General features: G+C 40.8%; 1 long non-coding RNA gene across 1 annotated transcript; it reads left to right on the top strand.

The window, feature by feature from the left end:
• The first annotated feature begins 388 nt into the window (after positions 1 to 388).
• On the top strand, positions 389 to 2,708 carry LOC145045414 (uncharacterized). The gene is made up of 3 exons (XR_013681822.1): positions 389 to 646; positions 738 to 835; positions 2,659 to 2,708. It is a non-coding gene; the product is annotated as an uncharacterized LOC145045414 (long non-coding RNA).
• The last annotated feature ends 24,829 nt before the right edge of the window (positions 2,709 to 27,537 follow it).

The raw sequence follows: 27,537 nt of genomic DNA, 5'->3' as shown, positions 1-27,537 counted from the left end.
ATACAATCATTCAAATGGTCAACAAACAATTGGAAACCCTAGAAGTTCTTATTTAGGTCCACTTTGGACTAGAACTCCCTTATTGGATCCAAATGGACCAATAAGCTTCCAATTGGACTATCATGGGCTTAGAACCCTAATTGGGCTCTAATTGGACCCACATTCATTTATTTCAATATTATGGGCCATATTGGGCCTAGAATGAAATAAATTGAAAGCTTTGATCCATGATTAACCTAATCTATCTTATTAAAACATAAAAATCACAATTTTATTTTATAAGGCCAATAAATACCTAAGACTAACTCTAATATTGGGCTTAGGAGCAAAAAGCCCAAATTTTCCTTTTTCCTTCCATGTTTTCGGCCCAAAACAAGCCTAAGAGAAAGGTTTGACTTTCTCATGCCACCTCACTATTAACTAAAGGACTTCCATGCAAGAAACTCATATCTCCATGCAAACCTCACCTCAAATATCATTTCTTCTTCCTCTCTCTCTCTCACTCTCGGCCGAGCAAACACACACACACCACAAAAATCTCTTCCAAACTCTCTAAGTCTAGAATAACAATCCTCCCTCCTTCTTCAAAATTTTCGTGAATCTAAGAAGCTTTCAAGAGGATCTTGCAAGTTAATCATCATCTTAGGTAAGTTTTTACTTATATCCATGATTTAGCTACTTCACTCCATCAAAAAACCTCTTCTAAATCTATTCCAACTTGTGATCATGCACCTTAGAAGTCACCAAACTCGAGATCTTCATCAAGGGGTGCTAAGGCCGAAAATCACCAAACTTTCTTCCATATTCTCTTCAAAAACCGAAAGCTTCAAACAAGGTGAGCTTCATACCCCGTATTTTTGGTTTTCATGAGTTTTTTTTTTTTTTTTTTTGGGGGGGGGGGGGGCGAATACAAGTGAAAGTGTAGTTCTATATGTATTTTGTATGCTTGGTATGATTCCATGCTTATATGTGTGATTTTTGTGTGTTATAATGTTGGATATAGTCATAAAACCCCTCAAAACCGAGATATACCTCTAGTTAAAAGACTCTAGCATCAATTATGCTTCTACATACAAAGTATTTCTAGAAAAGTGGTTATATGGTTTAGTAACAATTTCCTTGAGCTAAAAACACCATTTTTGGACCTAAAATGCGAAAAATACAAACTTTAAGGGCCTAAATTGACAAATCACGAACTTTGATGGTTGAACTATGTCAAAACAGTTTCAATAAAGAAATTTCTGGAAATATACTTATTTAGAGGATTAAAAACATAAACTTCAAGCTTAATGGGCTAAAAATGACATTTTAGGCCCAATGAGGCCCATTATGCGAGATTTTCTGTTTTGGAGGGTCAAAAGTGCATTTTCCTGTAAAACAGTGGACTATAAGTGTTCCAAGTCCTTTTCAAAGGGTTAAAATGCTTTTTAAATTTAAAAAGGACTAAAGTTGCAAAAAATTTTCAAATTGGGCCAAAATTGTCAAACTTTCGAAAAAGAAGGGTTATAGCCGAGAAAAACTGAAATTCAGGGACTTAAGCTGTTTTCTATGAAAAATATGCTGGAAAATACTTATTTCAATAATTTTTAGTATTAAAATGTCAAGAAAATTGATTTAAGGACCAAACCGGAAAGTTTTTAAATAAAGGGTTGAAAAAGTAAATTTTTACAAATAATGAGGGGCTGAAAACAGAAAATTCTCAAGACTAGTGCAATACATGCAAATTGATCCAATGATGATACCACAATTATCGACGAAATACAATACATTACAACACCAAAAGTCGTTGTCAAATGAATTGGTTCGGTCTCGAACCAATAAAAATCCGAAATTACTAACATGACAACACTATGACATTACGACATTACGATAACGATTGGGAAGTCACTATACATGCGAGTGTGCACAGACGTCTACGCACCACCTTTGGGCCCCAAAAGTGTAAAATCTTGTTCATTGAGCCTAGCTAGCCCAATGACCTGATCTTAAGGCCCGAAGACCTCTCTCTTACGAAGTGTTGGGTTTCACCGATCCGACATAACGTAAAAGGACTTTCAATGGCTTGTATACTACTGGTCCCCAAGAGTCCTTTGGTATTGCTAGTAAAGTCTACCTTTTCATGCGAGGCGGGTCTGGGACCCCTCGTACCTTTTATCCCCAACCGGCTAATGGAGTTATTGAGGCCTTCGTGTCCTCGTTCTCTTCGGGTGTGGGACTACACGTAGTCAGGGCGGTTGGAGAACGTGATTAGTACGGACGACGCCTTCGGGATCGTTAGTATCGCTATAGACTAGCCGTTTGTGTAACGTGTGTTTGTAGCAAATAATCATGCTCAACAATAATCCAACGTCGCCTGGTACCGACAACTTCACACGTTGCAATTGTTTCAATGTACGAATTAGGAAAACATCGGGTTTTCCTAGGGTATTTCAATACATACGGATTCGGAATACACACAAATTTTTAAATGAACAAATTTTACAAGTATAGAAACAAACAAGCATACCTATGGATCTTCACACATTTTTTTACTATTTTCAGAAAATATCGGATTTTCTGGTGTTTCTCAAAACATTACAAACATTGGATTTCAAACATTACTTATGAACTCACCAACATTTCATATGTTGAAGTTTTTCAAAATACTTGTATTCTCAGGTAACAGATAAAGTGGAGGATGAATTGTACTCTATGACGTTTTGCTGTGGTTGAATTTAGTAGCAAACAGTTATTTTTGAGAATGTCATGTTTTGGGAACAATGTAATGGATGTAAACGCTACCAGTTGTATCATTCCAAATGTTGGTGATGTATAATGTTATGTTTCATGTATATGCAATGTGATGGTATTCAATTGAGTCACGATAGCCCTCGGACGTTTCTGCCGTCTGGTTCGGGGGTGTGACAGAATTTCCATTCCCAAAGCTCTCACATGGGAAGGTTTCACTCTTTCTTTCCTACTAAGAGCATCGGATACTACGTTAGCCTTCCCTGGGTGATATCGTATCTCACAATCATAATCACTAAACAACTCTACCCATCTTCTCTGCCGCATGTTTAACATTTTCTGATCCAGGATATGCTGAAGGCTTTTGTGATCAGTATAAATGGTGCACTTGGTTCCGTACAAATAATGCCTCCATATCTTAAGGGCGAAAACTATTGCTCCTAGTTCTAGATCATGGGTGGTATAATTCTTCTCGTGCGGTTTGAGTTGTCTGGAAGCATATGCAATGACCTTATCTTTTTGCATTAGCACACATCCTAATCCTTGATGAGACGCATCACAATACACCACAAAGTTCTCTAATCCTTCTGGTAAAGCCAGAATTGGTGCATTGCACAGCTTGTTTTTCAGGATTTAAAATGCCTCTTCGTGTTTCTCTTCCCAGAGAAATTTTCTATCCTTTTGGGTCAAAGATGTTAATGGTTGAGCAATCCTAGAGAAATTCTCAATGAAGCGTCTGTAGTACCCAGCTAATCCTAGGAATTGTCGTATTTCTGTCGGGGTTTTGGGGGCCTCCCATTTCTTGATTGCCTCTATCTTAGCTGGATCTACATGGATTCCTCTTTCACCGATCACATGACCAAGAAAATGTACTTCCCGAATCCAAAATTCACACTTAGTGAACTTGGCATACAATTTATGTTCCTTCAACAGCTCCAACACTAGCTTTAGATGTCTATTGTGATCTTCTTTGGCCCGCGAGTAAACAAGTTTGTCATCGATAAATACAATTACAAACCTGTCTAGGTATGGTCTACAGACCCTATTCATCAAATCCATGAATACAGTGGGTGCGTTCGTTAGTCCAAAAGGCATGACTAAGAACTCATAATGTCCATAACGGGTTCTAAATGCTGTTTTGTGAATGTCCTCTTCGTGAATTCTTAGCTGATGATACCCTGACCGAAGGTCGATTTTTGAGAAGTAGGAAGCGCCCTGCAACTGATCGAACAAGTCATCTATTCTAGGGAGGGGATATCGATTCTTGATTGTCAACTTGTTCAATTCTCTGTAATCAATGCACATTCGGAACGAACCATCTTTCTTTTTTTGACGAATAACACTGGAGCTCCCCAAGGTGAAGAACTTGGTCAAATAAACCCTTTGTCTAGAAGTTCTTGAAGTTGTCCGGATAGTTCTTGCATATCGGATGGTGCAAGGCGATATGGTGCTTTTGCTACCGGTGCCGCTCCGGGAATTAAGTCTATCCGAAATTCGACCTGTCTATAAGGGGGTAGACCGAGCAATTCCTCTGGAAATACTTCGGGATAGTTTTGAACCACTGGAATCTCCTTGAGTTGCTTAGCTTCAGGTTCTCTTTCTAGCACGTGGGCCATGAATGCAATACAATTCTTCTTCAGGTACTTGTGAACCTTCACGCTTGATACTATGTTTAAACTTCTTCCTGGCTTCTCACCGTGTATGATAAGGGTTTCTCCATTAGGGAGAGGCACTCTGATGACTTTCTCATAACAACCAATGTCCGCTCTATTTTTGGATAACCAATCCATCCCTACTATCACATCAAAACTACCTAGCTTTATAGGAATTAGGTCAATGCTAAAGAGTTTATCAGCTAAATTCAAAGTACAACCAGGAATTATATCACTAGCCCTAATTTCATACCCATCAGCAAGTTCAATAGCATAAGCATTCCTCATCTTTACCGATTTCAAGCCAATTAACGGTCTAAATGCTAAAGATACAAAACTCCTATCTGCTCCCGCATCGAATATTACTGATGCAAAATGGTTGTTCAGGAGGAACGTACCTGTTCTCACTTCAGGGTTCTGACGAGCTTCTTCTGCACCAATCACAAAGGCTACACCTCTTGGCTGTCCAACTTGATTTCCTTGAAAGTTTTGCCTGGCTTGGCCTTGTCCATTGTTACCAGGTCCATTGTTCTGTTTAGGACATGCTCTACGGAGATGATCATTACTCCCGCACTCGTAACATGTCCTTTTTCCCTCCTTATTCACCTTACAATACTTCGAGTAATGGCCTGTTTGCTTACAGTTTTGGCACACCGGGCAAGCTCCCTTGTGATGGAAGTTACACTTATTGCACTTCGGAAGCGGCCCTGAGTTCTGCTTTCGCTCCTGCACTTCTTGTCCTTGACTTTTCACTGGTTCTTGCTCCTGGGCTCTTACCATAAAGTTTCTTGAGACTTTCTGCTTCCTCCCTGACTTGCCTCCATACTTCTTCTCTCCCTAATTTGTTGGCTTCCTCTTGCTACTAGAGCTTTCCTTTGTTGATGCTCCCATCCTTGTCACATCATTGGTTAGTCGATTTGATAGGCTTACTGCACTTTGAATGGTAGCTAGGTTTGCTGAGGTAACCATTCCCCGAATCTCTGGTGCCAGACCCCAGATGTAACGATCTATCCGTTTCTCCTCAGGAGTAACCATGTGAGGTACTAGTTTTGCTAGTTCATGAAATCGGACTGTGTACTTCTCTATTTGTGTTCCAACCATAGAATGGTTTCAGAATTCATATTCAAGTTTCTGAAGTTCATCCTTGGGACAATACTCCTCTATCAGCAGCTTCTTTAGGTCTTCCCAAGTTAGCTGATATGCTGCTGTACGGCCTCGGGTTTGCACTAGAGTATTCCACCAGGTTAATGCCCTATCTTGGAATAGGCAAGATGGATACTCAACTTTGTTGCGCTCGAGGCATTTGCTAATATGAAGGACCGACTCCATGCTGTCAATCCATTTCAGTAACCCGACCGCACCTTCCTTTCCATGGAACTCCTTAGGTTTACAGGCCATAAAGGACTTGTAGTTGCATTCTCTTTCATTGTTTCCCTGGTTTCCTCCACTACTTCCTTGGTTAGCATTAAGTCCTGCAGTTACTTGAGTAACAATGTTTGGGATTGCTTGCATGAGTTGTTGTGCTACCATTTGAGCAACATCGGGCGTTTCGTTCTATGGGCGCCCGCGATTAGGCCTTCCTGACATGGTTCTATGACACAGGAGAAGAAATACGTATAAATACATAAAATAATGTATAATATGTATTTCACTACCATTTTGAAAACCGTAAGTGTTGTCAAATTAATGGGTTGCATTAATACTATGCATATAGATTTGAGAAAGGAAAGAAAAGAAAAATCTCTTTTATTCAACCACTTACCAAATAAATTTTAGGGTTTGACCTCATAGTAAAAGTTTTCAAACATAAAATAAAATTTTTCATTACCATTTGAAATAATCTTAAAACCAAACCAATACGTCAATCCCAAAATAAAGTTTTAAATATTTTTCCCAAAAGACACCCAACATGGGTTTTCATTTCAAAACAAAATAAAACAAAATACTGAAATCAGAACCAAAAGCCAATTGCTATCCCAACAAGAAGCATCAACACCACAATCAGGAACAGCCCACCAAACACATAATATGCTGTCATCGCATGACCTGCCTCTCGTCTAGCAGCACTAGCAGTGTCAGCAGTCTCCATCGGATGCTGATACAGGATTTCCATTCCTGCCAAGACTTCATCCAAAACTTCTCGATGCCCAGCTATCACAGTGAGACTGTGACGTAGGCCCGCTGCTATCGACTGCAATCTCCGGGACTCCTCCGGGGTCATACCTGGTTGTCTGACAGGTATCCCTATGACTTGCTGAGGTGAGGGTGCTCTCGGTCCTGCATCGCTGGGTTCTGCCCCGCTAGGTCCTGTCGTGCCGTGTCCTGCTATGCTGGCGGGTATCTTTCCTGGAATGGGAACACTCTTCCTCGCTGTCCTCTGAATGTGAAGTCCATAGAGCGGTGGCTGTGGCAACACCGATGTCGGTGATGCCTCGCGTCGTTAACTCGGGGCGTTGTCATTGCTGATCTCCACCGAGTTCCCAGTATCTTCCGTATCCTCTGATGTGTCTTCTTCTACCGAGGCGGGGGGATTACGTCGAGGGATAACAGTGACGTAGCCGGATTCATCGGCTGAGACGGTAGCGCGGGAAGATGACGATGTTGACATAGTGGACTGTGACATAGTTTCAATGAGATATGAAATAAATGACAATGCATGCCTATAATATGCAATGCTTACACACACCAAAATTAACCTTTTGAAATTTTGAAATAAAGTTTTCTCAAATATTTTTGTTGAACATATTCCCATTATAATTAGCTCAAGCTTTGTATAAATCTTTTCTTAATTAAACATAGGTGATCAAGCTATGTTTAATCAAGGTCCAATAATACAACTCCCGACCTAATTATACTAGTAATATGTTTGATGTAAAAAGAATTTCTTTGTAAGTTTTAGTTATAGGTTGTGTTTTCTTAAAGAAAAACCGATGTTCTCTATAACTTTAGCTTTGATACCACTTCTGTCACACCTTGCTAAAGCGGAAACGCAAGGTATGACAGCGATAACGGTTTCAATGCAAATGATAAAGATACATCACCATAGCAGTATTTAAAAGTTTACAACCCATAGCTTCAAAAGAAACAAAATACAAGTTTTTCAAAATAACATTGTTCAAAATATAGCTTCATAATAGCTTCAACACGATGCAACATGCTCTATGATGATGAATCTTTACATCCACTTACTAATTACCTCCTGAAAAAGCATGTAAAACGAGCGTCAACTATGAAAGTAGTTGGTGAGTATCACAAGTTTATAAATCGAGGGTACAATAATGCTTTTCGTAAGTACAAGTACATTGCTTTAATGATAAAACAAAGTTGATTGCTATTAATGAATACAAGTTTATTGCTATAACGAGAAACGAGTTTGTATGTGTATGAGCAAACAATGAGTCTCAACCAAACCTATGACTGAAGCCCTATCGAGATCTATGCTTATCGTTACATAGATGAATATGGTATCATGCACTCCAGCGATTCGGGCGAGTGAGGAGTTGTCAATTCCTAATAGCGCTATCCATAACGACCATTGGCTCAAAGAGTTAATGGTTAGAGATAAGGGAAGGGCCTTAGTACAATAAGTTCTCATGTTCCGTGTTGCATAGACATACATAAAGAAACATAGCAATACAATAGCAATCATGTTTGATACAATTCAATTTAAATACAACATGCAAACAGTAGTTTTTCTGGACATGCTTTTCCACCCCAAAACATAAAAACCGAAAATAGGGGAGTGCGTGAATACTTACGATGTTTTGTGTAGACACAAGCGGTACTTCGGGATGCACCAACGTCTTACTACCGGGATCCTACGACATCAAACACACGCACTAGTGAGTTTCCATGTCGATATCTAATGCTAATATACTAAACTCTACATATAGGGAAATGCCAATTTATGTTTTAGTATTCGATTTTATATCAATTAGTTACACTTTTTCTGAAGTAATGAAATTCTATATATCGGGCGATTAATTACAACCTTGGAATATAAACTTTCCAAATTTTAAGTCCTTATTACAACATAAATTCACGAAAATAGCATTCGAGGGATAAAAATTTTCAAACTTTTTATTTACCTGTTATTACACAATACTAAGCTGGGAAAATTATAAAAATGGATTTCCAAGCTGTTTAATTATATTTTATGATTTTTGAGCATTTATTTCAATAAAAATAAAATAAATAGAAAACAGTTTCCAAAATTACCCAAACTTTTTATTTAATTGTTATTATACATAAATAGGCTGGGAAAAATATAAAAGATATTTTTCAGTGGGTATTTCTATTTTTCCTTGCTTTATTCCTTTAAATAGTCATTAATTAAACATATAATATTAAACAGTTAAAATAAATCACCGTAAATTTTTGTAACATCATTTACAGTATAAATATCCTGGGAAAAATATCAAAAGTGGTTTTCATAATGTATAAACTGGTTTTGGGTATTTATGTATATTTAAGTGTATTTTAGTGCAATTAACTTTAGAAAATAAGAGAAAAAAAGTTCACAGTAGAGAAAAATATTCAAAATTTTTATGTAACCTCCTACTCTATAATATTATATCCTGGTAAATTGTCATGAATTTTGGATAATCAGAACTATTTCTCCCATTTTTAGACCATTATAATTACCAAAAATTGGGAAAAATAGTAAAACATGATGGAAAATCTTGAAATTATTTTCTGGAGTCACCCATCACAGGTAAGGTATGCGAAAATTGTTAGATACAATTTTCACATCTTATAAAGTGGTTTTGTAATTTATCATGTCCTAAATAAAAGAAAATTAGAAATCATATGAAACAGTAACAAAAATTGCTGAATTTTGGTGAGGGGTCATTATTCCCCATAAGAATCATCCATGCATTTATTTAGGATTTATTGACCTCTGGAAGTATTTTATATGATTTATGCCCTTGGTTTTAGCAATAATTTTAATAAATCAAAGAAATAACAAAAGTTCTTGAAATTTTCCAGATTATCTCATGCATGCAAGGGCTTTCAAAAGGAAAAATGTAAAAAAAATGTATTCAGAAGAGAAATGAGGGTAATGATTCCAAACAATTTAAGAAAAGTTGCATGCAATAATGCATGAAGTGTAAATGTGGCTGAAGTTCATGAATTTGTGTAGCCCATTCAGTGGGGTTTTAAGCCACGAAATTTTAACCATAATTCACTAGATATGTTAAGTTTCTAAGGTATTTTTCCTCAGATTTATGGTTGGGTTTAAGGCCATTGTTTAAGCAAGATAAAAATAGTGATCACAGAAAAAGAGCTGTATGCGCAACCTTTTTGTAAAATCGGCTAAAAATCGGATATTTAATATTTTACAGTGAGACCAGTTGGGTTTGAAAGTTAACTCGTGGAGCTAACCAATACAAAAAGAATATCATGATTTGGTTAAGAAATGACTGAGTTATGACTGTTCAAAGTCGAACAAAGTAATCTGGCAGATTGCATGGTTGCTTGTGTGCATTATTAGGGTATTTCAACAAGAACATCATGCATGTCTTTGGTAAGGCCCGATTTCTAACACGTGCATGGAATGAATGAGCATCCAAGATGTACTAGAAATGGTGTAAATGCTTTTGTTCATGCATGAAAACAAAAGAAATGGAGAAGAACATGAAATATTAGGTTTTGATGTCACATGATCATATGTGCATCTTTTCCACTCCTTGCATGGGTTTGATCCCGGATTTTCACCATCTCTAACACATGCATTGTGTTATGGTGAGAATCTACAAACCACAAGGGGAGAATAAAGATTTCTAGCCATGGAAAGGCATAGAATCCGAAAAGTAGAGAAGACTAAGAAGAAAAAGAGGTTTAACCATGAAACTATGGAAGAAGATGTTGTTGTTTACCTTGGTTTTGACCTTTAGAGAAGTAAGAACACTTCAAGGGCTTCACAATCTCGAAATTTTGCAGAGAAATGAGAGGATTTTAGTGAGTTTAGAGAGAGGGAAGAAGAGAGTGAAGTGTGTGAAGAGAGTGAAGTGAGAGAGTGAAGAGGGAAGAGGTGGAGTAAGGGTTTAAGCTTAATGATTGTGTTTTGGGGAAGAGAGAGGGCATGGGGAGAGGTGATGGCCGGTTTTTGCATGCATTTTGGCCTCCTCTCTCCTAAATTTTAAACTTTATAAACTTCCCTCCTATATTTTATATAAAAACATTCATTTTTATAAAATGTTTATTAAGCAATTTGATTTATTTAAAAATCTTGTTTTCAACAAATAATTTATGATTAATACTTGTAATTTATATTTCTAGTTCATTGGTATAATCGATAATTTGATTAATAAAATTTGATATTAGGAAGTTTATAGCCAAATTTTATAAGGTTTTTAAGCTTTATAATTTATAACTTTGGATTTTTGGCTCTTTAGGGTTTTTGGAATATTGTTTGATATTCAACAACATGTTGAAGTATAATTAGAATGTTTTAATTTATTTTTAGAGTTTTATACCCTATTTCAATTATAACAAAGCTTGAAGATTTATTCAAATTATAGTATTGGCATTTCCTATTGTAGCTAAGCAACTTACTAGAATTGTAAGTATCAAGTATATTAGTCCTAGACCTTAGTTGGATCCTAGTTTATGCAAGATTTTTAACCTAATTTATACTACTAGGTCATGGCATGTTGTGCATGAATGGTTATTATAAAGATGCATGAGTCCAAGAATGACCTGAATTGGCAGTTGTCACAATGACCAATTCTAGCAATGATCGAGAATGGTCTAATGTACCTTGGATTTAGCTTGCAACGTTTACCAAAATGTATCATTCCCTTCCAGGGTGAGACCTTCAACAAAATGCGGTCACCAACCTGAAATTCCAAGGGTTTTCGTTGTTTATCCGCATAACTCTTCAATCTATCTCGAGAAGCTTTCAACCATTCCTGGATTTGGACTATATTCTCTATAGTTTCATGAATAATCTCAGGGACGATTAGAGTATTTGTTTCTTTTCTAGTTGCGTATCGTCCACTTCAGCCCAACACATAGGGGATCTGCACTTACGGCCATAGAGAGCTTCAAAGTGTAGCACCTGCTTCTTGGTACATATTCTTTGTAATTAACTCTGTAAATATTTTCATTTTTGGCCTTGTACTCGGCGAGTTGAAGGACCAACTCGCCGAGTAGAGGCGGGATAAGAAGCGGCACTTAAGTGATGGACTCAGCGAGTCGGGTCCTGGACTTGGCGAGTAGATACTGTTCGGACAAAAACCCTAATCTGAGGGTTTGCACCATATTTAAGCAATGTTATTACGGCCATATTGTCCCTTATGCTCCCCAAAACACTTCTCATTGAAACCCTAGCTGTTGGTGCTTTGTTGAGGCCATTTTTGGTGTTCTTGTGTGTCACACCCCAAAACTGAAGGCGGAAACGTCTCGGGGCGGAGGTGACTTCATGTGAATCATAACCAATGTACATAGTAAGCGAAGTAAAACACAAAACATTACATTACATAGACTTCATTACATCAGTTGAAAAGTAAAGTAGTACAAGTTTCATAGATACATAGTTTAAACAAAAGAGAGACGAATCTTCTACGCATTCCGCCCTCACCAAAAGAGATCGTCGGGTACCTGTCTAAAGCGGACCTGAGAATACAAGCGGTTTGAAAATCAGCATAAAGCTGGTGAGTTCATAAGCGGTTTATTTTATGAAAAGAACGAGTTCCTTTAGTTTCCTGAAAAAGTGGTTAACCAAGAAAATCCCATATTTTCTTAAGAGTTAGATACCAATTCCAAATTGTAATGTAAAAGATGTACAATAAAAACATGATTAATCAAATGATTTTGTAAAGTATAATTATTTAACTTATTACACTTTTCTGGTTACAAACTACTGTTACTCAGGAAAATCCTATATTTTCCTATTTGTGAAAGTGTGAATTATTACTGATTCCGTATAAGCTATGTGTTACTGATTTCTGATTATGTTCAATATTATCCATAGGAAAACCCCATGTTTTCCTGAAATGTGTGTGTGTGCTATTACCAATTCTGAGTGTGCTAACTATTACCAGATCTGATTATGTTCATTGTTCTCCCTAGGAAAACCCCATGTTTTCCTGAATGTGTGTATGTGTGTGCCTGTCATCCTTGAATGTACATTAGCTTTACTACGTACATAAAGCTAGAAAATGAACCTAAAGCGTTAATAATCTAAATTGTGAGTCCTTAACCATACTCAGACTAGATATGACTCAGGTTGTGGTCAGTATCCTTTTTATGAATTTCGTCACCCTTGAACCTTTCGGTTCGGTTGTAGCTAGCAACCAGGTGCGGGATTGTCAGTCCTGTATAGATCTATACACTCAAGCCACGCTCTCCTACGAACGGAGATTCTGTTTACAGGGTTAGTCCTCCACTATCTCGTGCCAAGGGACGTGTTACCAAGGACGTGTCTCCAATCATTAAGATTATTCTTTACTTTTCGACTAGGAAAGTAGTATTTACGACTAGTTATCTTCTGCGTACCTGTCCTTTACACTCGATCCTAGGTGTTTTATCAAAGACATTACACTCGAGCCTAGGTGTTATTTAATGATGACTTTCCTTTACACTCGATCCTAGGTGTTTTATTAAGGACGTTACAATTGATTTGTGTGCTGTGATGGTATTTATCTATCACACTCGAACCTAGGTGTATTGTTAAGGATATACAAATGTTTTATGTTTTCTAATGGTGTCTAACTTTTACACTCGAACCTTAGTGTTTTATTACATACATTACGATGGTTTATGTGCTTTATCGATTTAAACGAGAATAATCAATCTAAAGTATAAAACATATCAATATATATTAAGAATTGAAAATCGGATTAAAACAAACAACCCTGCAAGTTAAAACAGTTTGTTAAAAGGGTTCTCAATTCTTTAAAAATGTACAATATGAAATCATTTAACTGAAATCAATAATTTAAGTACAAGATATTCTTGTACTTTTGCTTGTATTCCCCCCTGAAAACATTGAAAAACCATTGAAAAAGGGTAGGGGTATGAACTCACCGGACGCGAAGTTGTGTCGGATGGAATGCTAAACGTCGAACCGAGGCTTGAATACGAGCGAGGTTCCTTTGTAATATTAAATAATACACAATATATATCTAATTAGATTTAAATAACTAATTAGATACACTTGAACATTTTAAGACGCGAAAACACTCCAAAATGAGCGTTTGAAGGGACCCGGGTGGCGTTTTAGGACATGAATGGCTAGGATTTAGAGTTTACTCTCCAATGGTAGACTCTTAGGGAGCGTTTACGGCCTGAACACCACATCTCCATGAGTTTACGGCCGTAAACTCATGGTGGGTGTTTTTATCAGCTAAATGGCTTTAAATCAATTAATGGGTGTTGCTAGGTTTGGCTTTTGGACATTTGAAAGGGATTAAATCATTATATGGATTAATAGAAGAGTTTATGGCTGTAAACTAAGAGTTTACGGCCGTAAAATCTCACCCACATCCAACATAATTAATTTGAAGGCCAAGGATTAATCACAAGTGATTCAACTAACTTTTACAAGGCTTAGGGTGAGTTTAGGGCTTCAAATGGCATATATCTAGGAGTTTACGGCCCTGGAGCATATGCTCTGACCGTAAACTCTCAATTAGAGAGTTATGATATGTTTAAGGCACCTAAATGATTTTTCGTTGGTTCCATAATTTATTCCAAAGCCAAAGGGGTGTGTAAGTTGCATTTTAACACTCAAAAGAGGAGTTTACCACCCATTTAAATGAGTTTACAGCCCAAGCATGTTCTTGGGTAGTAAACTCATGTTTACTCCATAAAATTGACATTCAAGGTGTTTTAAGTCCATTCCAATAATTCCCTTGGCCATATCTAAGCTCCTATGGTGATTTGGAAGGGTTTTATGGCTCAAAAACCCCAATTACATGTGTTCACGGCCTAAGGCTGATCCAATTCCGTAAACACATGTTTATGGTCTTATCCCATGATTTAAACATGAAAATGAAGCCTAAAGATGTTATACTAGGAGCTAGGATGCTTACCTTGGTGTTTTAAGGCTTGAAATGGATGTTTTTGGCTTAACAAAATGGATTTGAGGAGAGAGGTTAGAGAGAGAGAGAGAAAGCTTCTAATGAGGCTTAATCCACTTTAAATATGGGTTGACTTGGATACACAGTGGAATTTTACCCGATACCGACGTTAATCGATACTTTGGGTCGCACCCGATTAAGTTGTCGTTACGCAATATGGTCGAAAATATAATTTTTCAAATTACTAGTTCGGGACGTTTTCACATGTTTCCAACATGTTTTGATACATACCAAGTCAAAATAAAGGTTTTGACTTAATTAACCTAATTCAAGACGAAATCGGAACAATTCGCTTAAGACGAGTTTTGACGGAACGGTTACGGCGAGGAAGCAAAGTTTCGGGTTGTTACATTGTCTGGTTGTTAAGATTGGAAGGAAGGAAGGAGCTTGGAACTTGAGTTGGGACCAGTAGATCCAGGGATTTTACTTCATTTTCCGCAACTTCAAGGTATAATGCCCCTGTCTTGACTCATCCATGTGTTTATTCATCTTTAACTTGGGATCTCTTTGGATTTCTAAGTCATATTTCGGATTTCGAAGTGTTGAGTGGGTTTTGACTTCATATCTAGACCTTAAAAGGGGTCTCATGGAATAAAGGTGCCAACTTTAGGGCCATCAAGTTTGAGCTAAAAATCCCATGCATGTGCATCAAGTTTGGAACTTTACGTATAAAGTGAAAATTAGGAGGCCAGATCTATGGTTTTGGTGTGTTAGATCTCATTTAAATGGACTGTATGGAATTGGTCAAGATTGGACTCAGTGAGTGCATGAGTAGACTCGGTGAGTCTAAGGAAATCTTCATCTGGATGAAGATGAACTCGACAAGTTGTTCATACAACTCGGCAAGTCAAGGATAGGACCTGTTTATCAGTTGAAGACAAACTCGACGAGTTGTTCACACAACTCAGCGAGTCGGATGAAGATTCAGTCGATGTCCATTTATAAGGAAAACTCATTGAGTCATTGCCTAACTCAACGAGTAGAGATGAGTGTAAGATCAAATGGAAGGATAGGGACTCGGGGACTTGGCAAGCTAACTCGGTGAGTCATGTCAACTGGTAGTTTACTTTGACTTTGAGTTGGTCGGGGGTAAAGTAATAATTTTACCCTAAAAACAGTTAGCAGTGTTTGATAGACTGTTTTATGGGAATTACAGCCGGAGGATTTCCGGAGCAGCAGCAACAGATAGACAGTTCCTGCACATACCAGCAACTACTTCGAGGTGAGTAACCTTCCAGGAGCAGTGGGTCTATGGCCACAATGTCGGCCTATCAGTAGGAGTTGCATGATTAGATGATTGTCTATGTGATATTCATCTAGGTTTGCTAGTACCTGATATGTTTATGTGCTCGTATGATATGATGCTACGTGTTTGTGACAGTAAGGGAGATAGTCCCCAGAGTAGCGGTCGATAAGGCTGAAGGGGTAGTTATGCCCAGCCATGCTAGGTAGATTATGTGATAAGTGTTATGTGGTAGTAGTAGGGGTGAAATAGTCCCCAGCATCCGGTCGAGAGGATTGAAGGGGAGACCAACACCCAGATATGCTAGTCAGCATCCGGTCAAGAGGACCAAAGGGGAGGCCAACACCCATATATGCTAGCCAGTATCCGGTCGAGAGGACCGAAGGGGTAGGACGGGTACCCATATATGGCTGACAACATATGTATGTTATGTGGTTGTAGGGTATGTGGTACGATGGGGAAACTCACTAAGCTTCATGCTTACAATTTTTAGTTTTTGTTTCAGGTACCACTTCATCGAAGGGGAAGGAGCTGGCGCAGTAGCGGCACATCATACAGACACACTGTTTTCCGCTTTACGAACTTGTTCTGGGATTTGTACTCTGATGTTGGGTTGTTTTCATATTTTGGTTTTCAGACATGATGTATGTTATGAAATGGCTTGATTAGACAATGTTTTATTTACAAATGTTTTCCAAATTATTGATTTTAAAAATGAAATTTTTAGGCGTGAAATTTTGGTTGTTACAAGTTGGTATCAGAGCCCAGGTTGGAGGGATTCGGATAGACCTTCGGGGGTGTCTGAACTCAAATCAAGGGATTAAAGGATTTCGACATAGAAAAAGTTTTCTAAAAGATTAAGTAAAGAATCTTAAGAAAGAACGAACTGTGATGTGCGCGACCGGCCGAGCTCAAGTAAATATTCCCCAAGTACCTATACAAGCTTATGTTACTTTTATCAGTTTCAGTAGAACAAAATGCTAGAATAGGACCAAAGATCTAGGAGTGATGCCTTACATGCCCGCTTTATGTGCTTCAGCCTTTGAGAATTTGCATGCTAGGATTGAATAGACAGCAGTAGGATAGCCTGTTTAGGTTATGCCTTATAGTATGAGCTTAGCATTGTATGCTTGTGCAGGTCCTGTTATGAGAATATAGTTGTTGGAGAATTGTTCCCTTTTGTTCGAATGCTGCTTGCTTTGTGCTTTGTGGGACTCTGAATAATGAGAGTTAGCCATTAGGTGAATACGTCACGTCACCTGTGATCAGGGTTGAATAATCTCAGATTGCTAGATTTGGCCCTAATCCGCAACTCTTGTTTAAGTCTAACCGTTGTAGGGACGAGTCTTTTACTCGAAGGATTATTTGTGCCTCATCACATGTGATGGTAATCAGGTAATGGCTAATTGACATTGCAAGGAGGCCTTCAGCAGCTGAGGACCAGAAAGGGTGGAGTTAGAGGTTTTCCCTAGGGTAAGCCTAGGATGAGGATGGCAGTGACTAGCAGGGGTAAGAGGGATTTGGTGAAGTCAAGGCAGTCCTTGAAGAAGGTACAAATATATGTGGAAGGTAGTATGGGCCCGTACTACTGAAAGTAGAGGATCCATACATAACTAAGAAAGGCTGAGATAAGGCCAGGGAACTTGTAGTAGATGTGATCCCTTAAGAGGTATTAGTATCACTAACGGTTGTTGTTATTATGTAATGCAGAATGGTGATACTACGTTCGAGGCCAGCAGTTGGCAGCTCAGGAGAGGGATCGGGTTCGGGATCAGGTTCCAAGCCAGTAGATGAGGGGCTACATGAGTTCATAGTGTCAGAGATCACCAGAGGTATCTTTGAGTCGACCCCCATCATTTTCGGGTCGATCAAGGAAGGGATAGTTGAGTTGATGGAGGATCGCCTGAGGGAGTTCAGGAGGGACCGGACATCTGGCCAGTCAGGATCTCACACACTGTCCTTCAAGGAATTTAGGGGCAGTGGTGCGCTGGATTATCATTTTCATGGGGCGAAGGACCTCATAGCTGCCAGATGATGGATTGCAGACATCGAGTCTGCACAGTTGACTAGCTTCTGCCCCGAGGGGTCAAAGGTGAGGTTTGTAGGAGGGTGTTTGAGAGACAGAGCTAGAGACTGGTGGGAGTCTATTGGTGACTCATTGGGAGACTCGGCTGTTGAGGCTATGACATGGCCAGACTTTGTGACTCGGTTTCGAGCGGAGTTTGCACCTGCGGTAGGGCTCCATTAGTTAGCTAGAGAGTTTCTGGATATGAGGCAGACGATGGATACTATGGTGGAGATCACCGCCAAGTTTCGGGAGACGGCGTTGTTGGTGCCCCAGTACGCGGGTGATGAGGATATGAGGAGGACTCGCTGTCATGACATGCTACGAGCTGATATTCGGGAGCATGTCAGTTTTTCCGCTTGCCCTACTCTGGAGTCCATGATTGCCATGGCAAGGGAAAGGGAGATTGACCTAGAGCACATGCGGAAGAGGAAGGTTAACGAGGGGAAGGTTATGGGGGCTTCGGGGAAGAAGCCCAAGGGACTAGACGCAGGGCCAAAAGGACAACAGGGGCGAGGCCGCTGCAAGAAATGCGGCAAGACACACGAGGGAGCGTGCAAGTTGGGATCATCAGGATGCTATAAGTGCGGCAAGATGGGGCATTTCTGCAGGGATTGTACTGCCCCTGCACCGATGATACATATGTCAGAGTTGCTGTGTTTCTACTACAACCAGAGGGGCCACAAGAAGGCCAATTGCCCCCAGTTGGCAGCGACAGCGCCAGTGAAGGCGCCAGCTCCAGCGACCCTACGGCTTACTGATGGCCGGCAGGGCAAGGCGGAGGCTCTAGTGGTGAGGAGTCGGGCATTTTAGCTGACTACCAAGGAGGCACGTACCGCACCCGATATGGTGGCGGGTATGTTCTTTCCATCTGTTTTATTTGTATGATGTTATGATGTTGATATGTGCTCTGTGTATATGCGTTTTGGATCGTTCCATGTGAACGGTATTCAAGTACAAGTGTTGTTTGACTCGGGTGCCACCCGATCGTTTGTTTCTCTTGTGGTTAGCAAGAAGTTCACTGAGCCTGCAGGCATGTTCAATTGCCCTTTAGAGGTAGATATTTCCGATGATCGATGAGTGCAAGCATCAGCAATGTTCATAGATTGCGTTATGAGGCTATTTGAGGAGCACTACTTGGTAGACTTGGTTCCAATTCCATTGTGTGGGAACAAGGTGATTATAGGCATGGATTCGCTCAGCCCCAATGGGCGGTGATAGATTGCGCATAGCAGTTGGTGCAAATCAGGACCCCAAGTGGGGGAGAGTTGGTAGTCCAGGGTGAGAGGCCATAGCATGGACCCACATTATGTTCAGTAGCGAGAGCTCGGTGCTACCTTCAGCAGGGTTGCACGGGATATGTCGTGTATGTTATAGATACCCGGGAGGCGGGTAAGGTGACGGTGAGCGAGGTTCCGGTGGTGCGGGACTACGCATACGTGTTACCAGAGGAGCTTCTTGGGATACCTTCCGAGCGATAGGTGGAATTCAGGATCGACCTAGTCCCTGGTGCGGCTCCAATAGCCAAGGCACCGTATCGGTTGGCTCCTCCTGAGATGCAAGAGTTGTCTACACAGCTGTAGGAGCTGTTAGACAAGGGATTTATTAGACCGAGTAGTTCACCCTGGGAAGCCCCAATTCTATTTGTGAAGAAGGAGGACGGGTTGCATCGGGTGTGTATAGATTATTGGGAGCTGAACAAGGTAACAATGAAGAACCGTGACCCACTTCCGAGGATTAATGACCTCTTTGACCAGCTTCAGGGAGCATGTTGGTTCTCCGAGATTGATTTGCATTCAGGATATCACCAGATGAGGGTCAGAGAGGAGGATGTGCAGAAGACCGCGTTTCGAACGCACTATGGCCACTACGAGTTTGTCGTGATGCCCTTCAGGCTCACCAATGCTCCTGCCGCGTTCATGGACCTCATGAACCGCGTGTATAGACCGATGTTATACCGGTCTATGATAGTGTTTATTGATGACATCTTGGTTCACTCCAAGATGCAGGAGGAGCACGTGGAGCATCTGAGTGAAGTTTTGGAGACTTTGAGGAGGGAGAACTTTTATGCTAAGTTTTCCAAGTGTGAGTTCTGGTTGCACGAGGTGCAGTTCCTCGGACATCTCATCAACCAAAACGGGATCTCAATGGACCCGGCCAAGGTAGAGGCCGTGATGAGATGGGAAGTTCCGAAGTCTCCATCTGAGATTCGGAGTTTCCTGGGATTAGCAGGCTACTATAGGAGATTAATTCAGGATTTCTCCAAGATAGTCGTACCTCTGATGCGGCTGAAGAAGAAAGTCATGGTCTTTCGATGGGTGCCTGAGCAAGCAGCGTTTGAGACTTTGAGGCAAAGATTGTGCGAAGCACCGATCTTATCCCTGCCAGAGGGCGTAGAGGATTTTGTGGTATATTGTGATGCATCCATTTCAGGTTTGGGCGCGGTGCTGATATAGAGAGGGCATGTCATTGCTTATGCTTCGAGGCAACTGAAGCCTCACAAGGCGAACTAACCGATGCACGATTTAGAATTGGGGGCAGTTGTCTTCGCCCTCAAGATTTAGCGGCATTACCTCTATGGAGTCCGGTGTACCATTTATACAGACCATAAGAATTTGAGGTACCTCGTGGATCAGCCGAATCTGAACATGAGGCAGCGTCAGTGGTTGGACGTGGTGAAGGATTATGAATGTGAGATCCTTTATCACCTAGGGAAGGCCAAAATGGTGGTCGATGCACTTAGTCACAAGGCAGCGCCGATCAGAGGCGTGTGCATGAGGATGACAGTGGTGACTCCATTCTTAGAGCAGATTCGGGAGGCTCAACAGGAGGCTTTGAAGGAGGAACATCGGAAGAGCAAGCGTATAGTGGGTCAGGTTTCCTCCTTCGATTATGATAACTGAGGGTTATTGACACTACACCCCAGGGTGTGAGTGCCATATCACGGGGGTGTGCGCCAGGTTCTGATGGAGGAGGCACACAAATCCCGATTCTGAATTCATCCCGGGGCGACAAAGATGTACAGAGATCTTCGTCTAGAATACTGGTGGCCCTGCATGAAATGGGATGTAGCTTCGTACGTTGAGTGGTGCTTGACCTGCAAGAAGGTCAAGGACGAGCACTAGAGGCCACATGGCAAGATGCAGCCGTTGGATATCCTGCTGTGGAAATGGGAGGACATCACGATGGATTTCATCACCAAGCTTCCCAGGACCGCAGGGAGTGGATTCTATATGGGTCATCGTGGATCGGTTGACCAAGAGTGCCCACTTCATACCGATCCAGGAGAGTATTTCGGTAGAGAGGTTGGCTGATATCTACATTCGAGAGGTGGTGGCATGGCACGGAGTGCCAGTCTTCGTGTACCTCCTGGTTTTGGAAGAAGTTCGAAGACGAGCTGGGTACTCGTCTACATTTTAGCACCATTTTCACCCACATACAGATGGTCAGAATGAGCGGACCATCCAGACTCTGGAGGATATGTTGCGGGCGTACGTGCTAGACTTCGGTGGTAGCTGGGATACTTATCTTCCTTTGGCTGAGTTTTCATACCACAACAGCTACCCCACGAGTATTGACCGTCCTCCCTTCGAGATGTTGTACGAGAGAAGGTGCATGACCCCGATATGTTGGAGTGAAGTTGTCCAGAGGGTCAAGGGGAGCATCAAAGTGGAGCTCAAGATGACCGAGAGGATTCAGCAAGTTCCGAGCAGGCTTCAACTGCACAAAGTTGGCAGAAAAGTTATGCCGACAAGCGTCGTTCAGACCTGGAGTTCCAGGTCGGGGATATGGTCCTCCTGAAGGTGTCGCCTTGGAAAGGCGTCATCCGATTCAGGAAGCAGGGCAAGATGGGCCCAAGGTACATTGGACCATTCAGGGTTGCATCCCGGGTGGGCAAGGTAGCGTACATGCTAGATCTACCAGTCGAACTCAGTCAGATCCACAATACCTTCCACGTCTCCTAACTGTGGAAGTTCCTGGTGGACGACTCAGCGGTGGTACCCTTAGAGGATATTAAGGTTGATGATAGCTTGAATTACATTGAGAGGCCAGTGGCAATCCTCGACCGGAAGTCGAAGGATTTGAGGAACAAGAGGGTGGAACTCGTGAAGGTGCAATGGCAGCACCGGAAGGGGTCGGAGTGGACTTGGGAGCCGATGGAAGAGATGACGGAGCACAGCCCCGAGATGTTTCAGGAACGGGCAGCAGACTTCGAGGACGAAGTCTAAAATAAGTTGGGGAGATTTGTAGCACTTGGTTCTTGGTACATATTCTTTGTAATTAACTCTTTAAATATTTGCATTTTTGGCCTTGGACTCAGCGAGTTGAAGGACCAACTCGCCGATTAGAAGCGGGATAAGACGCAGGATTTAAGTGATGGAGTCGGCGAGTCAGGTCCCAGACTCGACGATTAGGTACTGTTCGGACAAAAACCCTAATCTGAGGGTTTGCACCGTATTTAAGCAATGTTATGATAGCCATATTGTCCCTTATGCTCCCCAAAACACTTCTCATTGAAACCCTAGCCGTTGGTGCTTTGTTGAGGTCATTTTTGGTGTTCTTGTGTGGTTGTTAAGCTTAGAAGGAAAGAAGGAGCTTGGAACTTGAGTTGGGGCCAGTAGATCCAGGGATTTTACTTCATTTTCAGCAACTTCAAGGTTTAATGCCCCTGTCTTGACTCATCCATGTGTTTATTCATCTTTAACTTGCGATTTCTTTGGATTTCTAAGTCGTATATTGGATTTGGAGGTGTTGAGTGGGTTTTTACTTCAGATCTGGACCTTAAGAGGGTCTCATGGCATAAAGTTGCCAACTTTAGGGTCATGAGAGCCCCATGAAAATTTTAGGACACTTTATATGGGTTTTTAAGCTAAAAAACCCATGCATGTGCATCAAGTTTGGACCTTTACGTATACAGTGAACATTAGGAAGCCATATCTATGGTTTTGGTGTGTTAGATCTCATTTAAATCGACTATATGAAATTGGTCAAGATTGGACTCGGCGAGTGCATGAGTAGACTCGACGAGTCCAAGGCAATCTTGTTGCGGATGAAGATTAACTCGATGAGTTGTTCATACAACTCGGCGAGTCAAGGACAGGACCTATTTATCAGTTCAAGACAAACTCGACGAGTTGTTCATACAACTCGGCGAGTCGGATGAAGATTCAGTCGATGTCCATTTAGAAGGAAAACTCGTCGGGTCATCGACCTAACTCGACGAGTACAAACGAGTGCAAGATCAAATGGAAGGATAGGGACTCGCCGAGTTGGCAGTGTTTGATGGACGGTTTTGAGGGAATTACAGTCGGAGGATTTCCAGGGCAGCAGCAATAGATAGACAGTTCCCGTACAGACCAATAGCTACTTGGAGGTGAGTTACCTTCCAGTAGCAGTGGGTCTACGACCACAATGTTGGCCCATCCATAGGAGTTGTATGATTAGATGATTGTCTATGTGATATTCATCTAGGTTTTCTACTACCTGATATGTTTATGTGGTAGTATGATATGATTTTATGTGCTAGTGACAGTAGGGGAGATAGTCCCCAGAGTACCGGTCGATAGTGCCAAACGGGTAGTTATGCCCAGCCATGCTAGGTAGATTATGTGATATGTGTTATGTTGTAGTAGTAGGGGTGAAATAGTCCCTAGTATCTGGTCGAGAGGACCGAAGGGGAGACCAACACCCAGATATGCTAGTCAGCATCCGGTCGAGAGGACCGAATGGGAGGCGAACACCCATATATGCTAGCTTGTATCCGGTCGAGGGGACCGAAGGGGTAGGTCGGGCACCCAGATATGCCTGAGAATATATGTATCTTATGTGGTTGTATGGTATGTGGTATGATGGGGGAACTCACTACGCTTCATGCTTACAGTTTTCAGTTTTGGTTTCAGGTTCCTCTTCATCGAATGGGAGGGAGTTGGTGCGGTAGCGGCACATCATACACACACACAGTTTTCCGCTTTACGAACTTGTTCTGGGATTTGTACTTTGATATTGGCTTGTTTTCATATTTTGGTTTTCAGACACGATGTATGTTATGAAATGGCTTGATTAGACAATGTTTTATTTACAAATGTTTTCTAAAGTATTGATTTTAAAAATGAAATTTTTGGGCGTGAAATTTGGGTCGTTACGCAAAGGTTGCAACTTTAATACTAGTGTGATAGTTGTTGTTGTAGGAGAATTCAACAAATGGTAAATAGGTATCTCAAGCTCTATGAAAATCTTCCACACAGGCCCTTAATATGTATTCTAATGTTTGAATTGTTCTCTCGCGTTGCCCATCACTCTGAGGATGCTACGCTGTACTCATGTCAAGATTTGTTCACAAGGATTTTTGCAATGATTTCCAGAACCACGAGGTAAATCTCCCATCTCGGTCAGAGATAATAGATATTTGCATACCATGTAACTGTACTATATCAGTTATGTACGTCCTTGTTAACTTCTCCATTTTTTCTGTTTCTTTTATTGGAAGAAAGTGGGCAGATTTGGTTAATCTATCAACAATAACCCAACTGGTATAATGACCACCCGTTGTTCTGGTAACTTGGTTATGAAATCCACTGTAATATGCTCCCACTTCCACTCAGGTATTTCTAGATGTTGAAGTAGACTTGAGGGCTTTTGATTTTCAACTTTAACTTTGGCACAAGTTTGACACTTTCCCACAAAAGTAGCTATTTCACCTTTCATGTTTGGCAACCAATAGAATTTATTTAGGTCCAGATACATCTTGTCTGAACCCGAGTGAACGGAGTATTGAGTTTTATGAGCTTAATTCATGACAACATCTCTATAGCCACCAAACTTTGGTGTCCATATTCGACTCATGAAATAACATACCCCATCACCCTTAGTTTCCAAGTTCTTTTCCATTCCGCTTAATGCTTCAGCTGTTATGTTCTCAGGTTTCAAGGCTTCCAAATGATCTTCCTTGATCTGTGTGGATAAGTGGGAATGGATAGTCATTTTTAGAGACTTTACTCGGTATCCCGAGTACTCTTTTCGACTAAGGGCATCTGCTACGACATTAACCTTGCCAGGGTGATAACGAATCTCACATTCGTAATCATTTGGTTGCTCTACCCATCGTCATTGTCTCATTTTGAGTTCATTCTGATCCAAGATATGCTAAAGGCTTTTATAATCAGTAAAGACTATGCACTTTGTACCATATAGATAATGTCAGTGCTCCCAGTTCAAGATCGTGCTTACTATAATTGATTTTGTGATTCAAGGCATAAGATATAACCTTTCCTCGTTGCATAAGAATGCAACCTAGCCCTTGATTAGACGTATCACAGTAGACTGAAATCTTTAGTCCCTTCTGGGAGGGACAAGATCAGTGCACTGCAGAGGGCTTATTTTAAGGTCTAGAAAGCAATTTCTTGTTTCTCCTTCCATTCGAATGACACACCTTTTTGTGTCAAGGTAGTGAGTGGCTTCGCAATCTTGGAAAAGTTCTGAATGAATCTACTTTGTTAACCAGCGAGACCTAAACACTGTCGAATTTATGTTGGGGTTCGTGGGGTCGCCTAACTTTCGATAGCCTTGATCTTGGATGGATCCACATGTATCCCATCCGTGCTAACTATATGAACTAGGAACTCCACCTTTCGAATCTAGAATTCACATTTGGATGACTTTGTATATAATTTCTCTGCCCTCAAAGTTTCCAAAACATGTCTCAAGTGTTTTTTGTGTTCTTCCTTACTCTGTGAATAGACTAGTATATTTTCAATGAAGACTATGAAGAACTTGTCCAAGTATGGTCGTCATAATCGATTCATAAGGTCCATGAATACTGTAGGTGCATTCGTTAGACCATAGGGCATTACTACGAATTCATAGTGAACATAGCGAGTTCTAAAAGTTGTCTTTGGAATGTCTGTCACCTGGAATCGCAGTTGGTGGTATGTTCATTTTAGATCAATTTTGGAGAAGAAACTAGCTCCTTGAAGTTGATGAAAGAGATCATCTATCTGCGGTAAAGGCTATCGATTTTAACGATAAGTTTGTTTAATTCCCGGTAGTCTATGCACATGCGAAAAGATCCGTCCTTCTTTCTCACGAACAAGACCGATGCTTCCCAGGGTGAAAAGCTCGGTCTAATGAAACCTTTGATGAGTAGTTCGTTCAATTGGTTGGACGGTTCTCGCACTTCTGAAGGTGCAAGACGATACGGGGCTTTAGTTACAAGGGTAGCTTCGGGAATCAAGTCAATTGGGAATTCGACTTGGCGTTCAGGTGGGACTCCTGAAATATCTCTAGGAAACACATCGGGGAAATCATAGACTTCAGAGATGTCACTGATGATTTTCACTTCTTGTGTCTTATCAACAACGTGAGCTAAGAAGGCGTAGTAATATTTGCGAAGATACTTCTGAGCCTTGACGCAAGAAATGATTTGAAGATTCGTACTAGATTTGTCGCCATATACAACGAGAGATTCATTACTTGGCAGATTAAGACGGATGGATTTCTCGTAAAACAGGATATTTGCACGGTGAAGACTTAACCAATCGTTTCTAATTATGATGTCAAAACTTTTAGTTGAGACCGGCATAAGGTCAATTTGAAATGAATGGTTATTTAGAATAAGTGGCATCCTATGTACATATCATTGGTTTTATTGGTTTTTCTTTTGGCCATCTCAATGGTGAATGTATCTTTTAGTGTTTTGAGATTTTGTTTTAAAAGGTGCTTGGACTTATGGCTTACAAAACTTTTCTCTGCACCGGTATTGAAAAGAATGCATGCATAAGAATCGTTGAGAAGGAACATATCGATCACCATATTAGGATTAGCTACTGCTTCTTTATAGCCAATCGCCAAGACTTGCCCAATACCACTAGCATTCTTTAACTTAAGACAATATTTCTTGAAATGTCCTACTTCCCCACATTCATAGCATTTTGACTCACTCTTGTGGCAGGGTATTGAGAAATAGGTTATGCTGGTGCTCTATAGAAACGAACAGTATGTCCCTTTCTATTACAATTCTTGCAGTGCATTTCTTTGCAAGCTCCTGTATGATGGAAGTTGCATTTATTACACTTTGGAAATGATCCAAAATATTCACTTGCAGTTGCTGGATGAACAGACACGGTGGTAGGAATAAGGGTTGGAACAACAGCACGTACAATAGTAGCGTGTGTTGCCACTATTTGTTGCTTTTTCGAGGGCTCTTGAGACGGTTGTCCTTTTCGCTTGTTCCAAAATTTCTTCTTCTTACTGCTCCCTTCCTTGGGTTTCTCTGGGATAGGTACCATAAAGACCTGACAAACTCCATGGTCAACTAGTCTCTATGCCAAACGTTTGGCACTGTCAAACGTGAGAGGGTTAGAAGCTATAACATTTCCTTGTATCTGAGGCGAGAGTCCCCAGATATATCTCTCAAGTTTGTTGCTCTTGGTAGGAACCATCCATAGACACAGAATAGCCAAATCACTGAACCTGGCAGTATATGCAATTATGTCAGAGTCATTCATCATCAGACTCCAGAGTTCTTCCTCTAGCTCTTGAATTTCATCACGGGGACAATATTCTGCTAGCATCAGGGTTTTGAAATCATCCCAAACCATAGCACTGACGACTAGAAGGGATAAGGATTTGACATAGCCATTCCAGCAGGAAAGGGCTCTGTCGAGTAAGGTACAAGCTGCAAACTTAACTTTGCTTTTTTCTTGACAAGCACATGTTTCAAACATTGATCCTGTTTTCTCGAACTAGCACGTCATAGTAATCACA

The sequence above is a fragment of the Lactuca saligna genome, chromosome 5 (genome assembly GCF_052625555.1).
Source record: "Lactuca saligna cultivar CGN05327 chromosome 5, ASM5262555v1, whole genome shotgun sequence".
Taxonomy (NCBI): Eukaryota; Viridiplantae; Streptophyta; class Magnoliopsida; order Asterales; family Asteraceae; genus Lactuca; species Lactuca saligna.
Note: the sequence above shows the minus strand (reverse complement) of the source record. Positions and strands in the feature narration are given on the sequence as shown.